Here is a 26,534-nt window from a genome sequence, read left to right on the forward strand (position 1 = left end):
AGGGAACGCCTGTTGATATTGCCAGAAGATTCTGCCTCCATGAGAAGCAGAAATGAATCCACTGCAATGTGAACGAGAGTGCTAACCCACAGTGTTCCTCCAACCTTCCTGCCCAGCTTCCTTCGTACAGAAAGTGGAAGGGAGGAGAGAATGTTGTTCACCACGCCCCCATCTGATCTGGGGTCACCACACAGGATGAGGAAGATGCCTTGATCCACAGTGCCCTTTTGGTCTGCCTGTGTGTAATGACTTACTCAGACAATTCTGGAAAAGAGTTTCCATCAGAAACAAGGCTGAGGGCCCTGCCCCACGGCCTGAGTCACACAGTCACCCAGGGTGAGGATGTTGATGACGGTGGTGGTGGTGGGAGCCGCCCTCTGCATCAGGGGCTGGGCTTTAGGGGCTACCACACCAAATCCCTCTCCCTGCTCCCCTGACTCAGGGGACATCTCCAGGTGCGGTGGCTTTCTCCATTAAAGGCTCAGGAGAGACTGGCCATCAGACTCTGAAGCACTTGCTTCTTTTGACTGTGTGTTTTGGACAGGATCCCCTTCCATCTGCACTGGTGCAGCTGTTGTTTGTATACATGGCTTTAAGAAGGGATTTCCCGTCCTTCATTCTCCTTTTAATATCGCGTAGCAGCTAGAAGCGGGGGAAAGAGACTGGCGCCATATGACCAACCAGCTGTCTGTGGACTGTCAGAGCATATTGAGGGGAACACAGTGTGACTACCTTGGGTGCTTGATCGTTCGGTCTCTGTTGGCTAAGATATACACTATCTTCCTTCCACTCAATTATGCTGAATGTCACTGGGTCAGTGTATGGTTTACAGGACAGTATTTTGAGTTTAAAAAAAAAAAAAAAAAAAAAAAAAAAAAAAAAAAGAGTAATTTGGTCGATGTCCAGTGCATGGTAAGAGCCCCTTCCTAGGAAAGCAGCGTGACTTATTCTGGAAGAGCATCTACTGCCAAGTCATCATTTCTGTTGTGCAGCCATGTCTTCACTTTTCTAAATTGCATTTAAAGGCAGGAGAGTGGGTCACCTTTGCTCCAGCTTCAAGGTAGCGAGCATAAGTATTTAGGAACGAGAATACCAAAGGATGTGAAGCAAAGCTAAGAATAGATGTCTCACGTTGACTAATGTTGGAGAGATGGTGAGTTGTCTTTGACCTCACTCCTTTCAGTTTTCTCTGCAGAGGAAACACAAATGCATTTTAAAGATCTCTTCCATTATTTGTGAGTTTCATGGATGTATGAAAACATGTAAATGTGCTTCATTTTTCACTAGAAAAATCAAGATGCTTTTACAGAGGGAAAGGAAAGCACCCCGAGGTGCACAGACAAAAAAGGCATGATCTGTCACTGGGGCAGTGGAGCAGAGAAAGGCACATTTGGGTCATTAGGGAAAAGATAATCTCTGTGACTTCAGGAGTTTATCAGGCCAAGGGTTTTCTGAGGATGCCTCCTAAACTCTGCTCTCTGACAAGGCCAGTCACCAGAACCATCAGGCACAAGTTCTTCAGGCTGAAGTTTGATCTGGGGGGATTCCCCAAGAAATTGACCCAACAAGAGGAGATGTTCCATAAGGAAAGAGAGAAGAGTATTTTCATTATTAATTGGAGGAAATTACTCATTTCTAGGAAGCCCCACTTTCTCTGAATTGGCAGATTTGAGTTCCCTCAATATACAGATGACAGTATTTTACTCCGCACACTTTGCCAGCAGACATACCGCCTTATTTACTCAGGAACATGTCGTGTTTTACTTGACAAGTGGTAAAAACATAGTCTGCTTTACTTCTCTTTAACATTCTAATTTTTAGGCTACTGAAATATGCTCCTATGCCTTCTCCTCTTCAAGGAGGACAGGTTCTCATAAAAACTGTGTGATGATTATTATTGATTATGACCAACAATACATTATTTTTGTTTGTCCCTTCTTCCTTCCCTCTTGCATTATTTATACTGCAATCCTTTTCCTTCTAGTGACAATCAACATCATTACCTCTCATCACAAACCACACGCTGCCGTTTCTCAAGTTTACAGACTTTCGCAAGCAAGTTTCCAGTTATTCTTTTTGGGGTTGTAATTCACCCAAATGGACGTGGATTTATTGCGTTTCCCTGCAGTTATGGAAGTCTGTGGAAAACCTCACCACATTAATGCTGCGTTGTGGACTGAGACTGGGACAGGAGCTGGTGTCATGTACCTGCTGCAAAGCCTCAGTATGGCAGAAAGAGCTGCTAATTACGCTGCCTGGAGCAGAAAGTTTGAGTAATCAAGGAAGGGGAAATGGTGAGACGCATATGAAAAGAGTTGTTCATCATTTCCATCTCAGCTCCTGCCAGTAGGAAAGGAGGAGAACTAAAACGTGCAGAAACCTAATTCTGGTTGCAAGAATATCATGGCAAATGCACATGATTTGTCTAGATAAGGCAAGTCAAGGCAGTTCTAACTTACTAGCACAATTTACTTAACACAGCTGATTTGAATTTTTGTGAATTAAGGTATTTTGAATTAATTTTTTTATGATCTTAGGGGTTTTTTCCTTCTTTCTCCTTCTGCATGTTCTCTTTCTTCCTCTGTCTTTCCTTTTCCTTCTCAGAGAAGTTTTTTGGCAGCTTGGGGTGGTTTTCCTGTCTGTATATTTTGCATTTAGCGTCTATGTTTTGGAGAACTGCCTGCCTGCAGCAGCCCAAGTAGACTTCCAGGGCTGGAAGCACATTTTCTAAAACATAGGTGTAAGTTTACTTCACCTTTGGCCCTTTTCCACGATGGAACTGAAGAAATCTCTGAAGAAATCTCAGGGCTAGGTTCAGTCCTCTGCTCCCCATACTGCTCCCAGCACCCTACCCTAAATGTTACTGCTTTTCCCAGGCAGATATTTCACAGCCCAGGAAAATCTAGATGTTCTCATCCTCATTTCCCATCTCCTCTTCTCTCTTGCTCCTAGGACAAGGGTAGGAGATGCTCTCATCTCTCAACCCTTCTTGTTGATTTCTGTTTCCTTTCCCTCCTGGCCCTGCAGGAAGAGGAGGTACTCCAGTGAATATCTCCCACTGTCTTCTCCTGGTTTTGGGGACAGAAGGGAGCAGGATCCACACTTTTTTGTTATTGTCAAGGTTACTGAATCCCTTCCAGACCTGCTTGCACTTCTGTGATGAAGTTTGGGTGGTACACAAAGTTGCCCATTTCCTTTTTATTTCCCAGAACAGCACAGAACTTTGAGAGAAGCAGTGGCTGTAAGAAAATTACTTTCCTATGAACTGTGAGAAGGAAATAGCTGAAATCATGATGGGTGGATCCTCCTTTACCCTACTGTCTAGATCAGCCTCCTAGAATAACTTCCCCAGGGAGTGATGATTTCTTTCAGTGAAATACAGATTTCAAGGGAGATTGTGATTATAAGGGAGGAGATAATGTGTCAGGTAACATGGGCTTCCTTTAATATTCCCTTTTATTCCTGTCTTCTACAGTCTTCTCTCCCATCCAGTTCTTTTTTCCCACGCATCCTCTGCCAATCTCTTCTGCCTGGGGTCTGTTCCTTCTGCGGAGTTTTATTTCAGTCCTTGCATGGATTTGGATGATATTACATCAGGCTTCATGTCGTGTTCTGGGGGAGAAAGCAAGGCAGTAAATCTCTCCTGCATTTAACAGGCTTAATTATGATTTTGCATAACCCACATCTCTGGGCTTTCTCTTTCTCCAGGAGAGCTAGGGAGGAGCAAGGAAGGAAGAGGCAGAACGACTGAGCAGCCTTTTTGGCATCCTTCGTGAAGGAAAGGGGAAAGAACAGGAGAGAGATCCTAATCTTAATATGCACTAGGTGCTCCCATACACCAGTGGTGGGTGTGGGCTGAAATGCTCAGTAGCCAGCAAAATGGGAGATTAGACAGATTTTTTTTGCTGTGAGATGCACAGAGGGAAAAGAGCAGGAGAGACTCAAGGAGGGGCTGCAGAAGGGCATGAGGTAAGTACTGGAAAGAAAAGTTCAAGTAAGTTCCAAAGAAGTTGAAAATGGAAGCAGGAACTGGGAATTTTTTTTTTTTTTTGGTCTGGGAACAGACAGAGGATGCAGGGGAAAAAAAACGGGAAGGTGAAAACCATAGGAGTTAATTATTCAGCTCCTATTAAAGTTGACAGCATTACTCTTTACAGATAGTAGGCTTGGCTCATGGGAAGATTTTGAAATAGGACAGAAGGAGGAAAGGAGACAAAAGACAAGAAGAGAGAGCAAGGAGAAGGAATACGCAAAAATGGAAATAGAAAATAGTTGAAAATGAACACAGGGAAACATACTCTGTATATTGGAATTGTGCTGGAAAAGGGAAGGGAGATTGAAACCAGAGCAAAACAAAAATGCATGAGATCATTTTGTGATTTCAGATTTGCATCCTAGGGAATATAAGAATCCTGCCTGTAGAGCTGAGACCTTGAGAAAAACCTGTGGCAGATGTGAAGATGTGCAGGGCAGAATATAACTGCAAACTATGAAAAGTATGATTTATGCAGATACTTTCCTCTTAAGCTGTAAGCCCCAGGAGTGGAGTGGGCTCAGGGAGCCTGCTGGGGGCTGCCTAGGGAAGATGGGGAGCAGCAAGTAAAAGAGCCAATGGCCAGATGGTTTAGTACAGATCTGTCTCGGTGTTGGTTGACTCTGGCATCTAAGGAAATAAAAGCTTCAGCTGAAGCTCTTCTTGAAGCTGGGGCACTGTGAGGTCTGTCTCCATGTTTTCTCTGGCATAGGGGTTCCCTGCCCACAAAACATGACCGCAGGCTTCAGTCTTCTCCTGGAGAAGAGCATGAATACCCAGCTGCCTGTTCCCACAAAACCCGCAGAGCCAGGTATCTCTGGCTGTGTCTGGACTGCAAAACCCCCAAGCCTCTGCATCCCTGGGTCCCACAGGTTTGCTCTCGCGCTGTAGGAGGGCAAAACACAGTCAAGTGTCAGTGCCCCAGTCCCTCCAGCCCCAGGCTCTGGTTTCCAGGAGAGGGAAATGTCGTGGGGAATGGTACACACTCCACCATATCCCCTGACATGTGCCACCTCCATGTGCTTGGCCCAGCCAGAATATGCAGCTGGAAATACCAACTCCTTTGTCAAACCTGGGTGAGCTGGGCTGATGGATTCAAAGCCTGCTAAAGGAGATCCAGGCATTTGTACATTCACAGAGGAAAATCATGTGGGCTTTTTTTTTTCTTTTTCCTGAAAACCAGGCTTAAAGCAAGCCTCTTTATCAGGCATCCTTTCCAGAAAGAAAAATCTGCCATGGGCTGCCTGCCAAGGGAGAGCAAGCTGCGTGGGCCACATGGGCTGCTGGTCCAATGCCTGGGAGAAAGCGGGTCCTAAACCTCAGAAAAGTTCATTGCACACAAGGCTTGACTGCCTGAATGCCTCTGGGGCAGGCATTGAGGGACCTGCCTGCTGCAAGGTTGGTGGGATCCCTGCAGCCTGTTTGGATGAGGGAAAACCTCCTCCAAAGTGTGACCAAGACCTGTGCCTGGGGCAGCCCATCGGGTTTGCTCTGGTGCTTAAGAGTTGGACTCTTGTGGGTCCCTTCCAACTCCGAATATTCTGTGGTTCTGGGATTCTTCACTGTCCCAGTACCAGGTCACTATCCCTGAGTGTGAAGGCTCTGGCTCCCACTCACTGCAGTCAGACAGAGTCCCACAGGGAAAACTCCTGCTGGGATGGGCCAGACCTGCTCACACATCCACAGCTGGGCTGTCAATGCTGGAAATATCACCTCACCCCACGGACCAGCAATGCAACTGGTGTCCCTGAGGGAGGAAACCTGCTGTCATCAACGGGGGCATTTGTGCTGAGACAAGGTGCTTTTCCATGTGCTCTGTCTTCTTGCCTATGCATTTTCGTGACATGAGCAGAGTCTGGTGAGAGGTGGGGTTTTTTTTGGTTTTTTTTTTTTTTTTTTCCCTCAGCATGATAGTAGGAATCGATGGGAGTAAGTGTTTAGAGCTTCACTGCCTGAGCTCCCTGTGCTCAGCCTGAAAAAGCACATCTCCAGCAGGAGAAGAGCATCTTAAACAAACAGGATGCCAAGCTTTAAGAAGCCCAACAGGTTTATGGAAAGACATTTTGAAGAAAGAAATAGAAGCAGAATAAATATATATTCCGTTGCATGTGTTTGTTATAAACTTGGTATGGAGCTGAGAGGATTCAGTGTATACAATTCATGGTTACAGACTTCCCAAGGCAAATTCCTAAGCCTCCTCTCCTTGCAGTATTCCTTCCTACCCCATCACACAAGCATAACCCCTGAGAGTGGCAGAACACTGCTACCTCAACCCTTCTGGGTTTGATTCCAGTCCTAAAGAGCCATAAATTAAGGTAAGGGAAATATTAGATATTTTTTAAAGTAGGGAACTAAAGATGTGTGGGGTTTTGGCCTCAGCCATTGACAGTTTAAGATCCCTTAATTTTTCTTTTCCTGTATATGCAGCACTAATTCCCCAAGGCTGGAGGGTCTGAGTTTTGGGGTTTTTTTCATTTTCAATCCTGGTGCATTTTGTTCACTCTTCTAGAGTCTGTTTATTGATTCTCAGCTTTTATCATGACTCTAAGTGCCTCTTACTTTGTACTCCTCCCTTTCCTCCCTCCCCCCAAAACAGACCAGCCTGCACTCACTTAGGCTGAATCTCAATTTATTTACAGCCTTTTTAGAAGCATATTTTTTCCCTACAGCTTGCTGAAAGAGAGCTGTCCATTAAGATTCTTTTCCCGCTGCAGAGGAGGCTTTGTCCTGTTTTCTCATGGTGTTTGTGGCAGATATGAAACTGTTGAAGACGAAATGTACTTTTGAATCGTTCAGGCTGAAGCAAAGGAGAGCTGTGTGCAGGCAGATGGAGAAAGGGTCCCAGGGTACTTTTCAGCTGTGGGACAGGACATATCGCTTTAGTAAATTGTTGCTAGCATCTGGTTTTGCATGGGGTGGTTGTCTAGCCCCAGATAATCCCCTCGGAGTGCCAGGACTGGCTGTGCTGTTTGGCTGCTGATCTGTCACTTCCCAGCAACTGAATAACTGCTACAAAGCAGCTATTCCAGGAGCGACATTGCTGCGAGATGAATGGATTTATTTAAGCTTTCTACATTATTGCCAAAAAAGTACGGGACTAGTGCATGGAATTTGCTCTATGTCAATGTTCATGATAAGGAGTAAGAGGAGCATTTGCCAATATTTTACTCTCTTATCACAAATAATCAATAAAAGTGCTTCCTGGTAAATAGCAGGTTTGACATATGGCCTATCTGTCGGGGCATTGGAAAGGCTAATAAATACCCAGTATCCTTACTACAGTGCTTCCCTGGAAAACAAACAGCTTGGGGTAGAGAAGGAGCTGTGCAGCTCTGCAGTGCACTGTGTCTCTGCTCAGAATCCACTGAGATGCTGCAAGTCTGGATACACCCAGCCTGCTCCTCCCCCTGTCCCCTCTCTTTTCCCACTCCTCAGATCAGCCAGGGGAACTCTGCTCAGCCCCAGCCACACTCAGTGTGTGCTGACCCATTAAGGGCTTTTCTGAAGGCTAGTGCAGGCTCTTAGTGCAGGACTAATAAATTATCATTTATTCATGATCCTAAATGTGCTTTCAAGTCCAGGTAACACTGTTTAGCCAGCCTCCTTCAGCCCCCTCCTCATTCCTCTCCCCATTTCCCCCAGAGCCCTGTTTTATTTGCCCTGCAATCAGCACAAGGCTGAAGGCACAGCTCTGATGGGGGGGTCCTACACTCTCTTCACACTTGCTCAATGCAGGCCCAAGTACATTCAGCAATACTTCACTCCTCTCAACTGCTGCTCTACAATGTGTCTTCTTCTCTGCCATTTTTGATTAAGGTATGCTGAAAAAAATAGAAGTGATTGGATTGGTCTCCCCTGACCATCCTCCTGCTAACATAATTCATTGTCATTTCGAACATAATTCGCTGCTAGGGACGTGATTAGCTTGGATTAAGACACCATTAAATAAACAAGGCTGGGTAAGAGTAAGATGGCTGCAGAAAAAGACAAAGTTGTTGTGCATCAGCTCACATCTTGTAATTAGTCGTGATTTAAAAAGAAACATCTGAAAATTTCCTAAGGGCTGAGGGAAGTCCCAAAGCAATCTAATCCAGTATCTTAAAGTTAGTCTGAATGTGATCAGTGATCTTAAAAACAGTAAGTGTGTAATGATGGACTGAGGAGTGCCTGTACACCTCCCACACCATCTCTTCGACTTCTTCCTCATCCTCCATCCAGTGCAGCCCTCACTGGATCTGAACACTCACATGCTCAGTTGAAGCCATGCTTCTCAGTCTTTGTACTATGTGTTCCAGGAAATGTGAAGCTTTAGGGAAACTCAAGTATCATCCTTTTTGGAATCCTTCTCTAGAGTATGTGGAGGTCGAAGGGGAAGTTTGTTGAATCTTCAACAGTGCTATGAAGTCAAGAAAGCCATTGCTTCCCACTTACGAGCTGAAGGATGAGCTCTGCTTTGAGAGCTTCTGGTATTCACATTTCTATTATATCCATGTGGAATATTAAAATTCACATTTTTCCAGTGGCTGCAGAAATACCTTAGAACAGCCAGGCAAAGTTACCATGGCTGTGAGCAGAATGCTGTTAACTAAATGGAGGACCAGACCTCTATGCTACACATCAAATGGGAGTTATAGCACTTTCTACATGTCCTTAGTAAGACCTGAGGACAGATTCAGCTGGGAAACAGAATGCATTACTATAAAAACCAGTCTTTTATTTCTTCTCATCCTGAACCTCTCTGAGCCTAACTCTGCCTCCCTTACAATAAAAAATGTGATTTTGAATTGTTCAGAACAGGTACTTCCAAATAAAGTTGTCTGTGTAAAGAGTAATGTGAGTGGGTTCCCAAGCATTTATGCTGCAAGTTACCTGACCTGCTACCTTTTGTTTGCGTTAATTTGGCTGTTACATCTGATCCACAACTTCACTGAGAATAGATCTCCTGAAATTGCAGCTGGAGCCAAAACTCAGGAGCCCTATAACAAAGTGTTTAAAAGCTACAGGTTTTGACTGTAGTCCACAAATTGTGACAGCTAATCTTTCTTCATCATGTGTAGAAACTCAGAATTAGAAACTTAAATATAGAATTGGCTGATTCACCAACTTGGTACAGTTAATGATGTGGGTTGCCCCTTTTTTGCAAATGCTTTTGTGGAGAAACAAAACAGGCAGAGGAACTTTGTACTCTAATTTGTGTAAGCGTGTCTGAGCTAGAATGAAATCTGCTCAGTATATATTTTCCCAGTTAGAAAAGCTACACTTTTTAAAAGTCTAAATGAACTCAGTGGTATCATTTGTTGACCCACCTGGAAGAGATGACCGGTCGAGGTCTGTTGACTTTCCCGGAATAGCTGGAGTAGGCTGGCAGGGGGACAGTGACCTGCAGGCCAAGGCTTTTGGTAGAATATAATCTTCCTGTGTTGACTCTTGTGTGACATTAGAGGTGAGACTGACATTCATTTACATTCTTGTGTTAAGTAAGCAAAGGGCTCTTGTGTTGCCTTAGCCCTGTGCAGCACAGCCGCAGGTGCTTGGGTTTTGTGCAAGGAGATGAGAAGCGCGACTACCATCCTTGAAGGGACAAGGGGTGGAATGCTTATCAGGAAACATAAAAAAATGTATGTCCCAATCCCTCAAAACCTGATTTGAACAGGTGAAATTCCTCCCAGCAATACAACTGCATCTACTTCCAACAACAACCTAGGGAATTAAAGGAAAAAAAAACAAACGTAATAATGCAAAACCTTGAGAGGAAACTGTGCCTGTGCAGCATATGGTAGACATTCGGTGTGACCCTTCGCGTGCTAGCATTGCACAGGAACCCTACCAACCACAAATTGTAGCGTTTTAGAGCACAAATCTACCCTTAAAAGGGTCTGGTTAACTTCAGCCTCAGCTGTTTAGCTTCCCGAGTCTGCCCAAAGTGGGACAGCTGAATTTAATGTCAGAATGAGTTGTTATGACTCCACTGCTCTTTCTCTAAACCAGATCCAGCTATGCTTTGGAAATGTGAGCTGTGCTGGCCTTTGCTTTATAAACAGGAGCGTTCAGTGGATTCTAGCTGTAACAACTCGACTTTTGGGGGGAGGAGAGCCAGAAATCATCCACCCCGATGAAGGGGCCGATGCAGCATCTCCATCAGCGGGAAGGGAGCACATCCCTGCATGCTGTGAGGAGGTGCAGGCCCACAGCAGTCCCTGCAGTGGCCTTGACTACATTGCAAGGAAACCTGCAGGCAAGCAGGGAGCCGGGGCATGTGCCAGCCTGCTCCCAGGACTGCGCTAAATAGGGAGCAGACCTGCCCCACGGTTTGGGTACACAGGGGAGAGGATGTAGCTCTGCACTCCAGCCAGTTTAAGTCCCTGTCAGCTGGACTCCACCTGTGTTTGAGGTTGTGTCCTTCCCCTCAGCCGTCCTGCAGTGCTGCTCTCTGCAGTGCAGACACGCTCTGAGCCCTGCACTGGCGTTTTCAAACCACCACTTCTCCCAGAACAAAATTGTACCTCAGCGCTTCCCCGTGCTCCGGTTGGAGCTGTCTTCCTCTGTTTGCGACCTGTAGATGCCTCTGACAGCAGGCAATTGCCATGCTGCAAATGAGAGGGAGGATGACCTCAAACACAGACAGTCTCTCTGCTCACCTTGTTTCATACCAGCTAATGCCTTTCATCAACAGCAAAAGCCCAGTAGATTGTGGGTTTGGGCAAAAGTCTGTAATTTCTAGATATCCCAGCACAGACTGCCAGGAGTCGGTACTTTCTCAGTATAAGGCTTGTTGTAACACTGTAAGTTGATCTAATTTTCCTCCAGAGTTGTTCCTTAGAAGAGGGTGACTGCAGAGAGGAAAACCAGAAAGTTTTGCAGGACCTTGCTGTACAGGACTCTGCTTTTTCGCTCTTATTCATAGGTGGAGAAGTCTCAGGTTTTTAGTGAACTGAAGAGGTGGTTAAGTGTCTTACAGCAGCATTTACCCGCCCCCAAACTGAAGCCCCAACTCACCTCTGGACCTCTGTAGCTGCAGAAAACAGAATTTCAGATCCCACCCTCCCAGAAATTTCAGGAAGATAGCATCTGGATCCAAAATTAACCATCAGAGTTTTGGGTCTTCTCACATTCAAAATCCTGCCATCTGATCTCAATCCAGTGTGCCTGTCAGTATAGAGAGCCACCAGCCAGAAAGCTGCTAAGTGATGCACTTAAAATAGCTGAGCCACTGAAGGGTGGGAGCTGGAAGGTGAACAGGGGTGGCTTTTTGAACCATCCATTTTGAACTCCCATCCCAACAGGGGTGGCTTTTTGAACCCTGCTGCCCTAAGGGACCGGACTGCTGTTTCCAGTGCAGTTCAGGACCAAGTCAACAAGGAAATTAACATCTCTGTCACCAGGAGAAGAGGCTCACCCCTTTGTCATGCACTTGAGGCCAACAGAGGTCCATCAGGCAGCCAAGGGGAGAGGAGCAAACTTGTTATTTGATTTCACACAAAGCCCTGCAGTGGAACTCAACAGCCCAGCAAAGGGCTCAGCTGCAGAGCTTCACCCAGCCTCAGCATTTCACATACACCTTGAGGGGTTGTCATTATGTTCAGTATATGGAGAATGCTCCCCTCGATGTCTTTGCTCACAGAATTATCCCCTCTCTGTGTCCCATGGTAAATAAGCACAAGTTTCTTCTGTAACTTCTGAATTAAATCAGTTACCTGGCCTGTGCTGCATCACAGCTCAGTGCTCTCCTGGATATCTGGGTGGCACAGCGCATATTTTGGGAGGCTTTGCATGTGTTAAAGGCAGATCCCTTTTCTCAATGGAACTTTCTAAGCTATTCCCCCCAGTGACATCATGCCTTCTCTGCTCCCACAGCCACAAAGGCATTTATTGATAGGCATGACATTTTCCTTTAATGCTTTCATTGTTTCCAGAGGCTTATTTGGGTTGTTGTTGGAAGTCAGAAAAACAAGACAAAAGGCAAAGTATGTTTAGAAGGAGACTTGGCCTGCATGCAAGTATGTGGTGAGAGAAAATCTCTGGGGCAATTTTTAGGGAATCTGCTTTCCACACATTTCTCCACAGTGACAAATGAGCATCATCCGAATCCCCTGGAACTGCCACCTCCTCCCAGCAGTTTGCTGCAGTGCTTGGGTTTGGTGTGCTGTGCAGGGATCTGGCATGGGGATTTTAGAGCACTTCTGTAGATGCATCTGACTGTCTTGCTCTTCTTCCCTATTTGCCTCTTTAGATTTTTTTTTTTTTCCCCCCCCTGAGAATTACCCACAGCACTTCCAGTGAGTTGTTGTCCAGAACGATGTGTTAGTTTATAGATAGATAAACTGACTGTTACATATTTCATTAAATATTCCTTAAGAGTTGCTTTGTGTCTAAGGGAGTTTGCAGACATCCATATAGACCCCTCTTAAAAGTTAATTTGTCTGGCAGTCTGGACAAAACAATACTCCAAAGGTTAATAAGCATGAAATGAATGGCTTGGTAAGCCTGGGCTAAATGATCATTTGGAGGAGGGAGCAGCTACTACTCTATTACATCCTGCTGCTGTTAAAGCTCAGCAAATCTCCTATGTGAAGAAGAGCCCAGAAGAGAGGGACCCTCTCGGTCTTTCCCCTGGATAGCCTCTGCCTTTGGTCTCACATGCTTGAACTGCTTGACACACCTGTGAGCTCTGCTGGGACTTGCTCTCAGAGGAGCCCTGTGGGGTTTTTCAAAGATTTTATTATTATTATTATTATTATTGAATTTTGCTGTTGTTGGGGTTTCTTCTGGTTTTTATATTTTTTTGTTGTTTGTGGGTTTTTGTTTGGGTGGTTTTGGTAGTGATGGTGGGGTTTGGGTTTAGGGTTTTTTTCCTACAAATTAAGACCCAGTTAATTGAGATGTGACATGCCAGTACCATGAGGTCTTGCCAAGCACAATCTCTGCTGAAGAGAGGAGACTGCAGAATATGGTTGAACCGCCCCTTGGCACCTCCTGACACTGAGGAACTTGCTGAGCTTTTCAGGCTTGCACTGGCCATGCTTGGGCAACAGATTTTCAAGCCCCAAACATCCCAGTGCTGCCTGAACTCCTGCAGAGACCAGGGTGGTGACAATAGGGGTCATTTCCCTGTGACATTGTCACCTACTGCAGAAATCTGCAGAATATTTGTAACTTTCCCAGCTTTTCCCCTCCCCTGCAAGTTTTACTCAGAAGTTAAATCAAACATGTGGCTGTGTAGAATCCCCTGTGCTTTACAAGGACCATCAAACCCGTGTCCATGTAGAGTCCCCTGTGCTTTAAAGGACCATTTACTCCATCTGAGATGCTGCTGCAGAGGACAACTTATTTTTGCCAGAAGCCAGCACCAGACCAGTCAGCCAGTTGTTACCTGAGTGTGTGGTGTTATCAGGTGTAGATAGTGCTCTCCTGAGTGCAGCACACACCAGCGTGGGGCCAAGCTTGGAGGAAGTAAAACGCCACAAAGTGGGGGAGAGGGCTCGTGTGAGAGGGGAGATGTGAGGGGAAAACCCAGCAGCAAGGTGAGGTAAGGCCAGGAGGAGCCATGGCCTTCCTTAAATGGCCTTTGTCACCTGGCAGCGGCAATCCTACAAGCCCCTTTTATTTAGTTCTTCCATCGAGTTAGTTTCAGCAAACAGAAGTGAACCAAAACAACCCTGCCTTTTGCCCCGGGTTTGGCTCGGGGAGCTGGCTCCACTCTGGCAAGTCTCCAGGAGGAGACAGCTTGTGTCTGTGCCTGCACGTGGGCTCCAGAGCTCCTCACCGAGCCCTGGAGAAGCCTGTGGACGTTTTAATCTTACATCTCGGCCCCAGCCAAATCAGTTGCTCATGTGCATCCTCAGCTGTGTGGTGTGTCCGGGCAGAGCAGCCTGTCTGAGGGTCGGGGTGATGACCAGGAGCGTGCCCGGGGCTCCTGTCCCGTCCTGGAGCAGGTTAAAGGAGCCCACAAAGCTCTCCCATCTCCTGTCCAGGAGCATTTGGCCCCAGGGAGGTTCTTCAGGGCTTGCCGGTCCCAAGTCACAGCTCAGGTCTGAGCCTCCAGGGCCTGAGAGCTGCACCTTGGCTGAGACCAGAGGTTTCTGGCTCTGGGCCAAGAGGAACCAGGTAATAACCGTAGGAAAGCTGGCACAGCAATTTCTTCTAAAATTGCAGTCCCCTGCGGAAGGCTGACAGCTCAGGATCCTGCTTCTGATGAGGTCTGCTGCCAGCAGACCCAGGAGACGCTGCCCAGGGCCTGGAGCCTCTGCCCCGTGCCCACCTCGTTCCAGGCTGTAACTGCAGGGAGAAGCCCTCCTCACACCCCCCGTGCCTGGCCCCACATCCCCCCAGCCAGCACGGGGACCTGGCAGGCATCGCCGGAGCCCCGGGGACTTAAATAAAACACATCTAGACCTCTGAACTGACGGCTCTCTTCTCCTGGCTCCTTTCATCTCGAGGAGAGGAAGCCAATTTCCTTTGCAAAATAATCTGAGCTGCAGGAGTTAAAAGCGCTGTTTAAAGAGCTCGCTGGTGATGTTGCCCAAGGAGCTTGCAGGCTGGAGAAAGCTCTCAGCCTCGGTGTGTAAAAACTAGGCTAATAATGTTTTTCTGCCTCGCACAAGCTGGTGAGAGTTAATTAATTTTAAAAGCAGTTCGAAACACAGTCGCAGCATAGGTGCTAAGTTTTATTTATTAATATTCCATATTCAAAATACAAGGCTAATTACTTATGTGCGTGGCAAAGGGGGCATTTCCGTGCTAGTAATTCAGTTTTAATGGTTTAGGTGGTTCTTGCATTGAGCTGTACTCAAAAAAAAATAAAAGTTTCATTAGGTAAAAATTGTGCGTAGGTCTCTCATTAAGTGTCATCTTTATTTTTCTGGTTTAAAATTATTTCATGCTGAATTTGTTAAGATCAAACATCTGGCTTTTGCTGTAGCATGTGGTGCTTCCTGGATTGCCAGTTCCCAGCCAGGAGGAAGGGGCTCAGGAGAAGCGCATGGAAGTGGAGGGGTGGGATGGAACCAAATTTGTCCCCCGTGGTTTTGTTGTCAGTGACAAGAGGGCAGAGGGAGTTTGTGCCTCCTCTGGAGAGGGATGTGCAGCCCGTGTAGGTCTCTGACCTGGGGCTGTAGAGGTCTCCCCTATGCACTGATGCAAGGAAAAACACTCACCAGAGGGCTTTTCTCTCTGAGTACCACACGGTCTTTGCTGGTGCTTTAACCCCTCTATAGCTGTGTCATATTTTCAGAGCTCTAAGAAGTTTACAGACAAAAGAGTGGGATCTTGCAGACAATTATTTCTGCCTCACTGGTTTAGAGAAGACATCCCAGTTGTACATGCTATGAGGCAGCAATTGTCTCCTCCTAGATGTTTGGATATAATTTAGAGTGGCCTGGCTCTAAGTGGAGCCCCTGGATGCCCTGGTAGTGATTAAGTTCCATGTTCCGCTCTAGAGAAAGAAGGAAAAAAAAAATCAAACTGCATTGGAGAAAATCAGAAATGAAACTGAAAAAAATATTCTTTGGAGATTTTTCTCCGTACTGAGTCTGATGAAGATGGAGAGGGTGCAGAAACCCCCTGGGAAGTCCAGCTATGGTGAAATTTTAGCAATAAGGAGATACAGATACACCCTCTAATGTATGTAAGAGATGTGAGAGAAATCCTTTGTTCCAACTTATCTAGGAGTTGCAGTAAATTCTGACACTTCCTAGTGCTTCAACCATATGCACAGCAAGGATTTCAACTAAAGACGTTAGATAAGTACAGCAAAAGTCACATTTGCTTCCCTAAGCTTTGAAGGTTGTCCGAATTGCAGCCCAGCGAGGTTGCCATTTCAGCTTAAGGAAGTTAAAGAGCATTGAAAGTAAAATGGCCTCAATTTGGATGATTTTCTAAAGAGAAGTCACAGTGAAGAAAACTTGGTAACGCACAAAGTTCAAAGTTGGTCTTTGCACAAGAGCAAAAGAGCCATGTGAAGGGTGACTCAAAATTATAAGCAGAAATTGGAGAGGTGCCCACTGTGATAGTCTGAGCTTGGCTTAGAGGTAGATAAAGAAGGAAAGTTAAAAATTAACTTTAAGTTTCACATTTTAAGAGATGCATTGTATTTCCTTGTAAAGCAGTATAATGAGAGATGGAATTATTATTTAGTGATTTCACATTTTCCTTTAAAAGTATGAATCTGAAACTTGTGTGTTGACTGGATGTACACCTGCCTCACCCAAGCTTGCCAGTGCTTTTCTCAGAATTGCTGTTTGCCTCCAGATAAATTCATATTAGTTCTGGCTCTCCTTTATCTATCCACAGGGTAAGTGGAGGGTAACGAGGCAGATTCTTGCTATCCTGGGTGAGAATGCCATATGCTGATGGCATCCATTCCACTTTTTTCATTCTAACTGGAGTCTCCCATGGGCTCAAGGGGACTACCACTGCCCAGTGCCCTCACCAGCCCCTCTTTCAGTTCCTTGGTACCTGGGCTGGCATGGGGAATTTCCTTCCAAGGGACATTTTAGACTCTTCTTTCTTATGTAGTTTATGTGCATTTTCCTTCTTGAAATTGTGTCTTCCCTTTAACTCATGATTTTTGAAGCCTTCCTTTCCACCTTGTACGCATACTGTGAGCTGAAAAAGAAACCTTTAAACGGCTTGAAGCTGCTGCTGGCTGTAAAGTAACTGGAGCCGACAGTGGGCTTGCACAAGCACAGAGCTGTAAATCAGTTAAATGTATTGCACATAATTTCCTGGTGCCTGCTCTCCTCGGGAGCAGGGCCCTGCTGGGATGAATGTCATCACAGCAATGCAAACTCCTGGATTTGATGCTGCTTTTGTTTGCAGGGGGCATGGGGCTTGCCTCTGCCAAGAGTGGTGTGTTCTGCCACAGGCTCCCCAGCCACCTGACTTCTCTGTAGCCTCTGCCTCATGCAGCCTTAAAGATCTTGTATTTCACCACACAAAATACCCAGTAATTCATTTTAGGTGTGCAGAAGAGGTGGGAAATCTCTCCTGAAGCGCTGCTATCTTAAATGGGCAAACCCATGGGGAAAGAGTCTATGGGGAAGAAGGCACTGTGCTTCTCTGTGTCTGCTGATAACTGGAGATAAAGCTTTTTTTTTTTTTTTTTTTTTTTTTTTTTTTTTTTTTTTTTTTTTTTTTTTTTTCCCCAGCTTGGAACTTGGAAGAGATTTTTATTGCATTAGTTACATCAGCTATCAAGTAAAATTTCCACTCCCTGGCTAATGCATTTGGATCAGCATTTGCTAATTTAAAACACGAAATAATTTCAGAAAAAAAATTCCCAATGCGGGCATTTTTTGAGGTTGTCTGTCCACGCATTCATTGTAACTTCTACTCAATGGCTGGAGTGCCAGCGGCTGCCTGGAGCAATGGGTGGCACTGGTGGCTGTCACCAGAGAAGCAGCCATCACCATGCCCAGTAGTGCTGGGCTGGGAGCAGCGTGGCACCCTTCCCTTTGGATCATGGGCACTCACCCTGCCATGCTTTTCTGTGGATCCAGCCCCATCTGGTTCCAAGAGCTGCCAGCAGATCTGGTTACCTTTGTAAGCACGTAGCTTTCTTTTTATTGTATTTTCCTTCTTTTTTTTTTTTTTTTTTTTTTTTTTTTTTTTTCCTCCTTCCTGAACCCAGTGATATTATACAATTACAATGTATATTTATTTCTGCTCTCGCTACTTCCTCTTGAAATTATGCAAGCTGTTTAAATCTCTCTGGCATTTTCATGGAAGGATGGATTCTGCAGGGTGTGGGAGTGTGTGTAGAAGCCATATAATTTCCTGCCTCTGATTTCCCCTGGGGAAGGGTAACAAAACACCGGCACCATCTGCACATCTTGGGAGGCCCTCAGAACCTGGCACCCTGAAAGCCAGCTGGGGGGGATGCAGCACCCCAAAGCCTGGTCTGGGGGACCTCAAAAGGGAGAGAATTATTCCCTGTCCTTTTGGGTTACAGAACTGGGACTGCTTGGCGGAGATTGCGACAGATTTGTGTCCTTGAGGAGCCGGGCATGGGAACAGTCGGGGCACACGAGGGAGCAGATAAAAGAAACACCTGTCGAGGGTCGGTGTTTGCTCTTTGTACCAATAGCCTGATTCTTCCACAAACACTCGTTTCACAAAGCACCACAAACATTGCGTTGGGAAACACATCGTGAGGAAAGCCACCGAAATAATCCGGATGTGGATGGTGCACCTGCTGTGAAGTGACCCTGCCTGGTCAGTGCTGGGTTAGGAGGTCAGGGCGGGTGGACATCCCTTCATTAACTCCTCGATGCTAACGTTGCATCAGCCCCTGGGCTGGCTGCCCTCAGCCTGCCTTCACCTGCCTTGTGGGAGAAAACTGCCCAGTCCTGCCTGCCAGAAGGAAACCTCATATAAAATACACTGCTGGGGGTTTTATGAGACCCCAGCTCTTTCAGTGCTGAAGTTGAGAGGAAGTTGAAGAGCAGCTTGCTTACACTAACCACTTGCAAAAAAAAAAAAAAAAAAAAAAAAGAAGTTACCTCTTTGGCAAAAAAACCTTTCCAGATCTGGGCTCTTAGGGGTAGGTTCCAAAATCCCTTCACACCCATGACCCAGGGCAGCTGGACCCAGTGCATCCATGGAGAGCAAAACACGATTTGGGGAGCTCTGCTGGCACCGAGCCCCACTGAGCCCTGGAGAGTTCCATTATTTCTGTCAGGCTGCTAAGAGCTCTGCTGTGCTGGAAATGAAGTTTGCAGCATGGAGTAAATGGAGAAGAGGCGGATTGAGGCACTCTCCTCCAAGCCCTACACCTTTCTAGGTGCTGTGGACATAAAACTAGTAATCCTTGGTGGGCTCCCTCACTTCCACCCCGGTTTTCTCTCATGGTTGTGTAGATGAAAATAACAAGTCTGCTGGTGTTGGATTATCTTTTCCCTCAAAAAAATGCTGATGAACCTCTACGCTTTTACAACTTTTGGGCGTGCCAGTGGGTTTGCAGCACAAGCAATCCAGGAGGATGGGTAACACTGAGATCACAACACATCCATGGCACATTTCACCCTGTACCTTCTTTTCTTCCTCCTCTGGAAATTCAACTGCTGCCTTCAAAGTTTGTCGTAACATTATCCAGGACAAATAGATACAAACAGATGATACACTGGGGGCAAAAAAGGGGAACATTTAAAAAATCCAAGCTAGTTTAGGAAAGCAGCTTGGCAAACCATTGAACTTTTTGAAGCTTTCCCTGACAGTGTGCGACCAGCCCAGACAAGCAGAGAAATCCTTTTGGTCCCTGTGTTTCCAGTGCCAAACACAGCATTGCTGCTGGTTCCAGGACACAGCAGGTGGGTGTGCTGGAAAGGTGCCTGATGTTTGGGGAGTCCAGAGTAGATTTGGTGTGATTCACCTCTTTCTCCTCCCTCAAAATTTTTACATGAATAATGCAAGTCTCTGTCTCAGCCTCCTCAAAAGGGAAAGGGCTGGGGAGGGAACAGGGCAAGGAGGAGGGAGAAGAAAAGGCAGAAAAATGGGGTTAAAGAAAAGAGGTCGCTCCTCCTCCTTCACCCTGCCTGAGTCCTCTCCAGAAAGTTCTCCAGGATGTCCAAAGGTCCCTGCCATGATTGCTGCCATATGTCCTTCTGCTGACTGGCAAAGTCTTTTCTGTACTTTTGCCAAGCCACGTCTGACGAAGAGGAGCAGTGTGGCTTTCCCAACATCCCAATCTAGCCGGAGGCCAGGGCAAGAAGGGAAATTGCCACTTCTTGGACACTTTCCCCCAGCTTGCCTTTGGCTGCCTGTTTGTGGCACCTCCAGGTTTTAGCTATATGTCATGATTATCTACAGAATATTTTAATATCCCAATCTGGGCTGCATTTGTGGAGTAAATACCACCCATCTTAGAACACACAACAGTCACTGATGCATTGCACGGCTTTTGGTACAAACAGTTTCCATTTGGTGTCCCGGCACACTGCACAGTTTTAAAACAGGTAAAATGGAACTGGATGGGTGTGTCTGTGTGTGTGCAACCACGGAGTGAAGTGAGGGGTGCTCTGAATAACACAGGGTGTGATGTAATTCCATCAAGGAGGAGCAGCCCCCACTGTGCCCTGCAAGGGGGTGCAAGCCCAGCGAGCTCCGAGAGCCTCAATCCAGCAGCGTGGAGGTGGATTGAAGTGGGATTCACAGGAACTGCAGCAGGGTGATGGGATTGTGTGGGGTGCAGGCTGGGTGCTGCCAGCTCTGGGCACAGGCTGGCACTGTCATCCTCCTCCAAGTGCCCCGGGCACGGCAGGCTGGGACCAAAGGTGCCTGAGGAAGAAAGACTTTCCTAGAAGCACATCTTGGTCTGTAAAAGGTCAGCGAACGGCAGCACTCTCTGACTCCCCTGGCTGCCCTGTGCCCTGTAGACATCTAAAGCTCCCATGCCTGAGTGCACATCTCCATAATTCCTGCTGTCCCTTGCATGGCTGTGAGGAGTTTCTCCTCATTTGCAGCAGGCTCACCACCTGGGAGTTCTCCTCTCTGCCTCTGCAGAACGTATTTCTTCCTTCAGCCAGCGAAACCAGGCTGGCTTGGGGTCTGTCAGGCTGCTGCCCCACACCCAGCCCCCAGAGAACCTTTTGCGAGGAAGCGTCCCCCTGCCTGACTTCCAGCACTGTCCCCTGGCTGGTGATTGTCGGGTGGGAATGGAGATGGGTGCAATGCTGCTGCTCCCAGCCCACCTGGAGACGGCTCTGTTTATGTCTTATCTGTCACGGTTAATCATTACGCTTTATACGCATCCCCCCAGCACGCACTTTGTCTGAAATGAGATGAGTCTCCTCCTGAGACTCGAGTGAGTAATGGTAAAAAGGAAGGAAAGCTCCAAGAAATGGAGCTGAGCGTGTCTCATGCCCATGTGTAGTACACCTGTATGGTCACACCTAGGGGATGGCTGAGGATCCCGAGTCCCTGTGCTGCAGCAGGGCCAGGGAGAGGCTGAGCACATCTGGAAATGGAGCGGCTTTCCAGGGCGAGAGTCCTTGGCAGGGACTCGTGGGGAAGGTACCACGTCCTCCCTCCAAGGCTCAGAGACGCTGGGCAGATCCTCTGACACTGATCTGTTGGGGGCAAGATGGAGTGAGTTTCAGGTCTCACTAGAGGTGCTGCTTTTGATCAGCTCCTGAATTTAGAAAGGGCAGAATTCTGTGTAGCAGCCATTGGTGCCTGGCTTAGGGCCAGATGAGGAATAAGGGAAAACATCTTCTACAGCAGGGATGGTAAAACTCTGGAACAGGTTGCCCAGAGAGGTGGTGGATGCCCAATTCCTGGAAACATTCAGGGCCAAGTTGGAGGGCTCTGAGTAACCTAATTTAATTGAAGCAGCCCCTCCTCATTGCAGGGAGTTGGGCTAGATGCCCTTTAAACATCCAGTTCAATCCAAACTATTCTAAGGTTCAATGCTTCTGTTTCTGCTTGGGGCTCCCCAGCCTCCTCCTGCAAGACTTCACTGAGCAGAGAGCAAACCTGGGTCCTGCATGGTCCATCCTCAGCTCCACAATGCAACGGCCGCTCCAGGCAATGTGCAAAGCTGCTGAAAACATGCAAATGCCCATTTTTGTTCAGTTTCTTTGAGAAGTCCTGCAAAATGGAGGGGGAGTTTCTGGATCTGTGGATACCTGCTGGATATCTGGTAGTTGTGCTGCTGGGAGTGTGAGCTCCTGCTGGCAGGTTTTGAAGGAGACATCTCCAGCTCTAGGACAAATGCAAGTTTAACAGCAAAGGGGAAAAACAGTTGCTTCAGCCGAGATGAGGAGATTTAAAACGTAGAAAACACCAATGGGTTTGAGCGCAGTACCACAAGGCAAAGAAACATGGATGAAGGGATCACAGGAGAAGTAATTACATGGAAAATTGATAATACGGCATGAAACAGTCACGTGAATTCCCAGTCCAAGCTCCCCCATCTTGAGCCAGGTTTGATAACCACAGCCTAACTGTAAAGTAGGAGAAGGGCTTTTTCTCTGCACTGTGAGTTGTTCCATAGGACTTTGGAAATCAGTTATGTTATATTTTCAAGATTATAATGTCTATAAGGAGTTTTAAAATGTTTGAAGATGATCAAGTAGGAAGGATTTGTTTAAAGGAAAAAGCTTACTATAGCTAAAAATTTGGGATCTAAGAAGTTCAAACACTTTCAGACTTTTCTCCTTGCTAAAAATAACATCCTCCAGCTTGGGCCACAACTTGAGGACTGGATCCAACACCTGCAAGTGGTATTAGTTGTTTTTCTCTTTTTTTACAAAACTTTTTTTTACTGTTTTTTGATGTGCCGGTGGATTCTTACCTAGAGGCATAACCTTGGTATGACGAACGAAATACATTCAAAATCATGTGTAATCCACCAGTTGGTAAAAGATGCTGTCTCAATATTTTCCCTGCTTGTTGGTGTGTTATTTGGCATTCTGATGGACTTGGTCCATAGTTGTACCGCTTTCAGTTCCATTTATTTATTTAATTATTGATTTTTAAACATTCTTAAAACACAGTCATGAGGTTTAGTGTTTCAGTTAGAAGCAAAGATCATTTCACAGGACCAAGGTGGAGCTATTCTGCTATCTGTGAGAATGCCAGTCAGAAACCTCATGCAATATTTTTTATAGAATGTGCATTTTCCTGACAAAAAGTTATTTCACAATTCTGTAAAATCTCCAAGGTAAGAGTTAAAGCAAATCTCTTTCAAAGCAATGAGGAAAAAATAAGTGGAGTGATCAAAAGAAGGCTGAAATGTCCATAAACTCACATATCTCCTGGAGTGGGTGCTTTAGCCGGCATACCAAGTGCCACAGAGCTTTTGATGAAAGCCCGAGATCTGACTGTGTGGCTGCTAACAAATTAAAACATGCAAAAACGCATTTTCAACCAGGGAAAGTTTTACCTTTAATTGAGACCATCAAAAGAGGAAAACTGTGACCCTGGCCATGCAGATGGTGGGCTGGGAACAGGATAATCAGCCTGCTGGATACACTTCCCAGTACTGTGGGGCTAGTCACCCTTGTCCTCAGGACAGAGAGAGGCCAAAGTCCTTGCAGAGGATGCTGCGGTGGTGCACCATGTTCCAGAGTCCAGAGAAGTCCTCTGGAGAAGTCTGACACCCTCCTGGCTGCAGGAGTTGCCCTGGGATGGGCCACTAGTTAGCTGACACAAAACTGGAATGGGAGGTAAATCTCTTCGAAGATATTTTGCCTTGGAAAGTCCTTTTAAAGAATGGCTGTTAAAGAAAGCCAGCTGGTGCCCTGTTTCCTCTCCCTTCCCTGGGGAAGCCGGGTGGGTTCAGGGAGCTGGTGGAGCAGGCTCATAGGATCACAGAATCACAGAATCACAGAATCACAGAATGTCTAGGTTGGAAGAGACCAACCCATGCCCTAACACCTCAATTAAACCATGGCACCAAGTGTCACATCCAGTCTTTTTGCCCATTTCCCATGGGCAGGTCCTGTGTGAGAGCTGACCCCTGCTCAGGTGTCCCCAGCCCTCTGTAGGTGCCTGTACAATGGCAGAGGATTGTCCCCTTCTCACTGGGGTTACAGGATGGAAGCATTTGAACTCCTGCCTGCTTCAGGGGCAGCTTTTTGGGTAAATATCAATATGGACAACAGGTTGCCACTAATACATGGAGGCTGGGGCTGGGGTGGGGAGAACTGTCCAGGAATTTTCCAGAAAGACCGTGTGTGCTGCTGATGAGTTTTATTCATTAGCTGGATTTAGTTTAACCAGATTAACAGTGACTTCAAATCCACTGAGAAAGGAGTGGGGAAAACACAACAAAAAAACCACAGAAACAACTCCCTTTATTACATTTTGATAAAAGACAAAACTTTGCTGCTCATCTAAAATTAAGTGTTGTTACAAATGGTGGAATTCAAGTGTGAAATACTTCAGATTTTGGACAAAGCCTACTGCTGAGGTCAGCAATGTAGGGAAGCACAGGAGTGTGACAGCAACTTCCCCACACCTGCAGTACCCCGGGCAGATAAGGACAGGGGAATGTTATGTGCCCTGGATAGGAGGGCTGGGACTCAGAACAAGTGGCTTTTATTCCCTCTTCCCTGTTAAATGTGCTCCTCACTCCTGGACCATGTCAACAAACTTCCTTCTTTACTTTTCAGTCATCCATGGAGTGTTGTGATACTTAAAGCAGCGGGACAAAGTGGCTGAAGTATGTTATCTACCTGAAAAGTGCTCAGGTTTTTTTCTAAGATAATAAAAATGTCCGGGAAAACTGAGTGCCCTGAGCACTGAGGAATGATGACAAAATTATTGATGGCCATATGGAGAGCCAAATAGGACCAAACCCCACTTTATTACCGTTGGGAGTGCAGATATGAAGATTCTGAGAGGGGGTGGCTGTGGGTGTTTCCAGAGATTCTCAGCAGAAATAAATGCTTTGGTGGTGAAACAAAAAAAAAAATTCCTGGTGAAAGCAAAAATGCAAAAATAAATTTCATACCTCTGTTGAGTATGAAGAAGGCTGAAGTGTGCCTCTGTGCAGAAGGCAAGCAGAAACCTGGGTACTATTCAGGTCAGGCTGTAAATCCACTGAAGCCTGGGGTTATTCACAGGCATTCCAGGGCTAACAGCACATCCTGTTGTAAAACTGAACTTTAGTTTTTACTCATTTCTCAGCAACTGCTCTGGATATTGGCCATTTCTCAATATCCTCTTAAGTATTTTGTCTTGGAATAGAAATCTGGAGATCATTTCCACGTATCTAAATATTTATCCTGAGACTTTTCAATGATTAATGTGCATTTAATCCCCTACCTATGTGACTGAACATGAAAATGCAAATATCTTAGTGACTAATTGCATCCTTTTTTGGTCCCCTAACTATTTTAGTTTAGTTCTCCAAAGCAAAACTGTGGTACCCTGGCATTCCCTGCCAGTCCTATCACCCCTTCCAGCTGAAGGGATGCTCAGGCCCTTGGATGTGCACTGACCAAGAGCCAATCCAATGCCCCAGTGTGAAATTTCTCCCGTGAATGAGTCACTGGGCAGCGAGCTCAGCTCAGTGTTTGCTTTCCCTGCCCTGCACGATAAGGGATGATGTGTACTGCAAATCCTGAGGCCTCTAATGCAATTAAAACTGCTCACAACAAAGAGCAGAGAATGATATCAAATTTCTCTTCGGTGCACTAAAGGGAAAAGGCGCCATCTGTTCTTTATGTTGCTGTTAATGATTCTGCAGAGGAGACAAACCCAGCCACGAGTGGCACCGCGCTGCGCAGGAGCAGCGGCGAGACCGGTCCCCAAAGGGGCTTTCTTGCAGCACAGCATCCAGGTATGGACACATCCCTGGTGTGGACCCCCAGGAAGGGCACTCACTGCCAGGCAGAGCCTGAGCTGGGACCTGTGATGGCCTCAGCGATGGGAATCAGCTTTAAACTGGGAAAGGGTGGAGGAGGAACCCGTTTCTGCAGCCAGGCCTTCCCAGCAGGAACTAAAAGTCCATAGACGTGGAGAGTGGATGCAAGAGGCTCAGCCACGGCCAAGGGCCTTGCACAAGGCCTTGAGGCCAGGAAAAGAGCTCTTCTGCTCCTTGCAATGAACACCATGTTCCTGATGATTTGCAGTTAACCCAGCAGTGAAAATGCAAGGCAGAAGCTTTGGCATGGGGTATGTTATGTCAACAGGAAACAAAGGAGATGTACCTACATCTTTTTGCATGTGCAGGCAAGGGAAGGATGGTTGGCAAGGGTTTTCCAGCTGCAGAAATGCCTTCATGACTTTGGGAGCAAAACCTTTTGTCAGACTGTGTTATAACGAAGGTTTGGACTGAGACCTTCTGGGAGAGATTAAAGGAAGGCACGGAATTACTGCATGACAAAGAATGAAAGCTTGTCAAGAAAGAGAGGTAAATCATGGAGGGAGGAGGACAGTGCCTTGACAGAAGGGACAAAGTGAAAAATCAAGATGCTGCAGGTAAGGGCTTGACACGAGGGGTCATGTGAAGTTCAAAGTCAAACTCACAAAAATTGGCATGTGAAGAGGCACAGCCTGTGACAGCCAGCATAAACTAACCCCTGTGCAGGTAAAGTCTGTGCAAAAATCCAGTGCATTGCATTGCTGTGCAGAAGAATTGGCAAGAATCTGTGGACTATGCACAGCCTGGACAGAGAGAAAGGGAAATATGCTCCTACCCCAAACAAATCCTGCAGTGAAACAAAACCAGTTCAGGCTGGCAGGAGCGAGCCAGCCATCTAAAGACAGAGCAGTATCTGTGGATCCTGAGCTGGACACATGCAAGAGCACTGCAGACAAACTGTGGTGGGTGAAAAGTTCCAAATTACAGTGACTGCAGGCAGAAATGCTCTTTGAGCTACAATGCTGTCATGCCTCTGTTCCCATCAGCAGGATGCCTTTATGCTGGGCCAGAGCAATGAAGGAGGGATCAGAGGGATGTCCTCCAGGGGATATGAGTGCTCTGAACCCAAAAAAGAGATAACTCATGCAGCAGGGCTTTACAGAGTCTCCTGGCACACAGCAATGACCAAGAGAA

This window comes from Hirundo rustica, chromosome 2 (genome assembly GCF_015227805.2).
Source record: "Hirundo rustica isolate bHirRus1 chromosome 2, bHirRus1.pri.v3, whole genome shotgun sequence".
Taxonomy (NCBI): domain Eukaryota; kingdom Metazoa; phylum Chordata; class Aves; order Passeriformes; family Hirundinidae; genus Hirundo; species Hirundo rustica.